This window comes from Macaca nemestrina, chromosome 4 (genome assembly GCF_043159975.1).
Source record: "Macaca nemestrina isolate mMacNem1 chromosome 4, mMacNem.hap1, whole genome shotgun sequence".
Lineage (NCBI taxonomy): Eukaryota > Metazoa > Chordata > Mammalia > Primates > Cercopithecidae > Macaca > Macaca nemestrina.
In genome coordinates, this window is record NC_092128.1 from 50,234,547 (window position 1) to 50,241,023 (window position 6,477).

Genomic DNA, 6,477 nt, shown 5'->3' on the forward strand with positions numbered 1-6,477 from the left:
TGTGCATAAAAAAGAACAGTGCTGGGCCATCTCCTATTTCCATATGTGTTTCCTACAACGGACACTATCATTCTACCTTTGAAATACTGAAAAATTATACAACTCCAATCTTTTCCCCTGCTTCTAAATTGGGCAAATATTGTATATAAATTTCACAATGGCATTCGTTTAGTCTCAGCTACTGTTAAGTCAAGATCAAATTTCTGAATACTATGATACTGTTTTCTTTTTCAGAAAAGCAGCAGTTACTTTAATTCATTCTAACATATTTTGAGTTTCATGCAGACTGATCTGTGTAAAATATGTGCATGTGATCTATAATGACAAAGTTATTCTACGAGGAGTCATAGGACTGTTTCATTCAAAGCTTTGATACTGAGTTGGTCAAATGACCTTTAGCTTCACTTTCTTCTCCTGAAAACTAAAGAAATAGCACCTGCATTGTCTAAAACTCTATGTTAATGTGAGATCAGATGAGGTAATGCATACCAAATGGATTTTAAAGTATGAAATTATACACTAATGGAAAGGATTAAAGGGTAATGTAGATATTGCTCTACAAGAGATTTTTAAAACAATTTTTCACTTAATGAATATTTAGAGTATCTCCCACATGCCTGCCTTCTGCGGAGTCCTGAAAAAGGGGTGAAGGTGTATGTAGGAAGGGGGTAGATATGTAAAGAATCAGACTCCTTTGGTTCACAGAGCTTGTAATAATATAAGAATCAAGGTATAAAACAATTAAAATCCAAAATAACAATTTAAAGCAGCATAGAATTAGATGGTAAGAAACAGGGGAGATCATTAGTGCTAAAAATAGGTCTTTGGAGAGAGGTCATAAAGTGCTGGAAAACCCAGGTCATTCTAGGCCTTGAAATCCCTTAACATCCCCTGATTCATTAATCTACTTTCAACTTTTAAAGTCTGTATATTTTACACAAGAAATGCTTGAATATATGTTCATGATTCAACAACCTACACAGTACAATGTAAGAATTCCACACTGCTCTGTGTCTACCACTTAATCTGGCAACCTCCAAATCCCATTTCTCTCCCCCACTGAAAACCATAGTTAATGGTTTGGTGGTGTGTATCCTAGAGTTTTTGTGTATTGATACACACACACACACACACACGCTCAACTTGTAGCATCAAATTCCCAAGCTTGCTTTGTTTCACCTAGTGTCTCAGCAAACCTTCTGTGATAATACATGTAACTTCAATATTTTTAAAAATGATACTTTGTATAAATAGACCATATGCTATTTATTCTCCTATTAGTAGGCATTTAGATGCTACTAATTCTCCAGTATTATAAGCCACACAGCCCCACTATCTGGAAGCTCATAGGCTGTTTGATACATCACCAGCATGAGATGCCATATGACATCATGTCAGACTAAGGAACCCACTCTACGTAAAGTAGGTTCATGGCCATGGAATCCACTGATTGTATAACCTATCATACCAGGCAGAAAGTGCTGGCCCAAGAGAGCAGTGAAAAAGCCTGCTGAACAGACATTTGAAGGACTATCTTGGAGGTAATACTCTGAGGATAGAGTCCCATTCTTCCAGATGCAGTAAAGACATTTATACAGAACTGTATCCCCACTGGGAAGAACACATGGGTCTTGGAACCAAGTGATCACCACCAGGGAAAATTTGTTCCTATCCTTTTTAGTCTCAACTTTAGGCTCTGCAGTTGGATGTCTTGGTCCCTAAAGGAGACACATTCTGCCAAACGACATACTGAGAGTCTCATTGAACTGTAAGTTAGCTCTGCCTCTGGGCCCTTTGAACTTCTCATGTCTAGAGACTAGGAAACAGGCAAAGGAATCAGCATCATGGCAGTCTGGAGGAGGTAGGGCTGTTGTTACACAATGAGCTTCAGAGAAATATGTGTGATACCCAGGTGAATGCTTGGGGTGCCCCTTAGGACTCTCCTGCCCAATTGTGGTGGTGAATGAAAAAGTGCAACAATATCAGACTGAGAAGAACAGGGTGACCAGAGGCAATATCAGACTAAGAAGAACAGGGTGACCTTTTGGAAATGAAAACGTGTGTCATGCCACCAGGTAAACCACCAGGTCCAGCAGTTACTAGGTAAAGATGAGGAGAACTGAGCATGGAGATTAGAGGAGGGAGTTAATGAGCATCAGTTCCAGTCTCCAAAACAGCTGCATTGCCAATAGCTCTAGTTCTTCCCAATTTCCCCCAAAGAAGAAGGACAGTATTATGGAGCCTCTCAAGGGACAAGTTATAGTGGACATAAAGATTCACTTTCCAGATCCTTCTTCAAAGAAAGTCTGTTTTCCCCAACCACTGGGAATAGTACGCATACAGACTCTAGCTGTCAGGGTCTGCCTCAGCTGCAGAGAGCCACTTTTTCCAATGGAACTCTCTTCCTGGGGTGGCCGAGATCTTATGATTGACTAGCAGTGATATTAAGGCCATTTCATCCAGCATGTGACAACTCTAATGACCCATATTTGGCCTAGAGCACTCTATGAAATTGGTCAAGGCTTTTCTGAGCCTGTATCAAAGCTCAACTTCTTTCTCTGCTCAATTCTGCTTCCATCTTTTCTTTTTTTTTCCAAAGGTGTTGATCCCTAATAAGCATTCTGCTTGTCAAGAGAGTCTATTTCTAAAGAATCTAACCCAAAACATATCTGTGTCAGTCTTTTCTGTGTAACAACCATGTACTCTCAGTGGCACAAAACAGGAACACTTATTTGCTTACATATCTGCGGGTTGACTGGAGATTGGCTGAATTAGGTGAGCTTGGCTGTGACCAGCTTTATGTGTCTATCAGGTAAGGTCTGATCCACACGTCTCTCATCTTTCTTATATCAGCATGCTTTAGGGGAAAGAGACTTTTCAGGGTAATTGTAGAGATGTAAGGACAAATCCCTCCATACAAGTACATTTAAGTCTTTGCTTACATTTGCTAATATTTATCTATCTAGCTAAACATGTCACATGGCTGAGCCCATATTCAAGGGGCTGGAAAGTATATTCTCTTTTGGGTGGATAGGTGTGAGACAGGGAAGGGAGTGAATGTTTTTTAACAATAATTTCAAATCACAATGTCCTTTTCTACTTCAGATTTCCCTTATTGATATGTGCTTTATAAGAGGTCTGTATATATTAAAGCTTTCGTCTCAGATTTGTTGCAATATTTTCCCAATTTTCAAAGTTATAAATTTATACCTTATGTGGTCCTATTTATATTTTGCACTTTTTTTCTATTGTATTTATCCTTAGAAATCCCTTCTCTTTCCAGAAGTCAGAGAAGCAATGATTGCTTTCACCTGAGACACTGCTTAGTCCTTTTCCTCTATCCTCTGACTGAGCTTTATCCTGAATCCTCATTTACTTCATCTTTCCTTAAACGTTAATGTTCTGGCAGGTTTTCTACACAATGTTCTTAACTTCTTACTCTACGCCACCATAGTCCAATGGGGGACATAAGTACTTAATACTTACCCTTGAACACCTCTTTTTAACAATACAGATTCAGTAGTAAACATCAATGCTCTTATCCAAATTTTCCAATCCCTCCCCATCTTTCAAATACATGGCATGGTAGTATTGCAAGTCACTGCTCCATTAAAGTTGTGACACTCTATGACTTGATCAATAAAAGTAGAAATGACCATTGTGACTACTAAGTGGGAGCTTAAAGAGCTAGTATATGTTTTTCCACCCTTTCTTCCACCTCAGAAATCATGGATGCAAGGAGATGAAGCCTCCATGAGACCCAGGCCCCTGAGAGAAAATGGTGTGGAGCAGAGCCTTTGGCCGATTCCTGATGGATAAGGAGCCAGGGGATGAAATAAATCCACTGACAATTTTTTTTAAGCATGGCATAATCGAACATGCCCTAACTGATACTGAGTTCAAACCTTCCTTTCCTACTCCCACTCTGGCACTAGAATATCCATAAATCTAAGTATATAGCATTTTTAAAACTCATCAGCTATTTCTGACATTCCTACCACATCTACTTAAAAACCTCTTTTCTAAGTGTTTCTGAGCTTACTCCCCAGTTTCCACCATAATCTATTTGTTCCTGTCTAATGTCCAAAATTACTATATTCAATTTTCCAATTTCTCTGGGGTGGATAGAGCTCTCCTGCCTTCTCCACCCACAATACAATTCAGGCTGTACAACTTTCCAAAGCCCATCCCCCCACTTATGCTATGGATGGCAGCCACTCCTACTATATCAATGACCCATTATTACAGATTTTTCCCTTATCTCTTTATTTGGTTTGAGCTTTAACAGCTCCCTCTCTCATGGATTTTACTTTATTTTATACTAGGATTTCTCAAAATTAAAAAGAAACTCTACATTGACCTTTTTTAACTGCTAACATCTTTAAAGCCAAATTTTAAAATGAGTTATTAATGAATGCACTCTCCATTTCTTCTTCCCATTTTCACCTCAATCACTCCAGTCCAGTTTCCACCTTCATCATTCTGTGGAAAAGACTCTCACAATAGTGTAAACCCTGGGGAAATTTTCTTACCATCTTAATTGCAAATTCAGTGGCACCAAACAGTGATCTCTCCATTCTTGAAGGGGATTCTCCTTAGCTTCAGTGACTGCAAACTCTCTTTCCTACTAACACTTTTAGGGGTTTCCCTGTCACTCTTTTTCAAGCTCACCTGGGTCTTCACACTTTTGTTTAAAGACCTTTATCCAGATGTATGCATTAAGATTGGATTTAGCAACGAGTAAGAAGAAAACCCAAGTTGTAGTGCTTAAATAAGGTTCTCACAGACCAACCACATCCACTTCAGAGCTCTCTAATTTCTAGGGTGTGATCTGCATCCTCATGGTCCCAGGTAGCATCTAGATTCCAAACTAGAGATGGAAGGAAGAGAGGAAAACAACAAAAGGGGGTGCACCATTCATTTCATGAAGTAGGCACAGAGGTCCTTCTTACATCTCATGCGTCCAACCCAGTTTCAGAGGAGGTTGGGCAGTTACATATCCAGATAGTTTTTTTAGATGAAAGAAAATGGAAGGAATATTGAGGGACAACTAGTAATCTCTGTCTAGGCCTCTTTTCTTCATTTGTTATATTACTTGTCAGTGACTTCAATAATTCCATACACTCCTGTGACAAGCTTTGTGACTTTGGGTAAATTATGAAACAACTCTGTGCCTCAGTGTCTTCATCTGTAAAATAAGAATAAATTCTATTTTAAGCATTTATTTTTACATATAATGTGCTTACAAGCATGCCTGGTATATAGTAATCATTGAATAAATATTAGCTACACAACTCTGAACTTAGATCTTCAGACCTGATTGTTCCCCCAAGTTTAGAGACGTATGATGAATTGTAGATCAACATCTCTGCTAAGATAACCTCAAAGGAATCTCAAGCTCATTCTGTTCAATACTGAATTCATAACATGGTTCCCAAATCTGATTTCCCTCAACATTCTCTATCTTAGTAAATAACATGACCACTCCATTGTTAGTAATTACCTACCTAGAATTTTTAACATAGAAGACAAGGAAAGAAACTTGAGAGACTAGTACTCTCTGTCACTTCTCTAAACAGTGAGAAATTTGACTCATTATCCACATATGTTTTTTCATTTGCTCAGCTTAAAATTCACAGAAAGTCTCAGAATTGCTAACGCATACCACTGCTGAAAGCCAACCTGTAAACTAGAGGTCAATACTTCCTTGCAGATTTTTCAAAATGCATGATAAAGCATACAATTTGATGAGTTTTGACAAATATGTACACTTATGAAATAGGTAAATAGGTGTATCCACCTCTATTAACATTTTCATCATCCCAGAACGTTTCCTTATGCCCTTTCAAATCAATCCTCCTCCCCTACAGAATGATTCACTTTCTACATATTTTTTCACCATTGATTCATTTTGTCTGTCTTAAAATCTCACTCAATATGTAGTACTTTGTATGTAGTTTCTTTTACTCAGAATATTATCTATGAGATACAGTTGTCTGTCTCAGTAGTTTGCTTTCTTTTATTCTTGAAAAGCATTCCATCATCCTAAACATACTACAAATTTTTTGTTAGCTCTCTTACTGATGAACATTTAGGTTATTGCCAGTTTGGAGCAATTTTATTTTTGGATACTAAAAATGTTTCAAGTGTACAAGTTGTGTTTGTACATTTGGTTTAATCTCTCTTTGCTGAATATCAAATCATAAAATTACTAAAATTACTGGTTTACAGAGAAGTTGAAAGTTGAAATTTATAAGAACTGCAACATTATTTTCTAAAGTAGTGGTACCATTTTTTATAGTTCCACAGATCAGAGTTATATTGCTCTACATCCAAACCTACCTTTGGTGTTACCAATTTAGCCTGAAGTAGGAGCAGTCAAATGGCAGCTTAACTTGCATTTACTTGATGAATAATAATGTTGACTACTTTTTCATGTGCTTTTTGACCATTCATATATTTTCCTTTGTGAAGTGT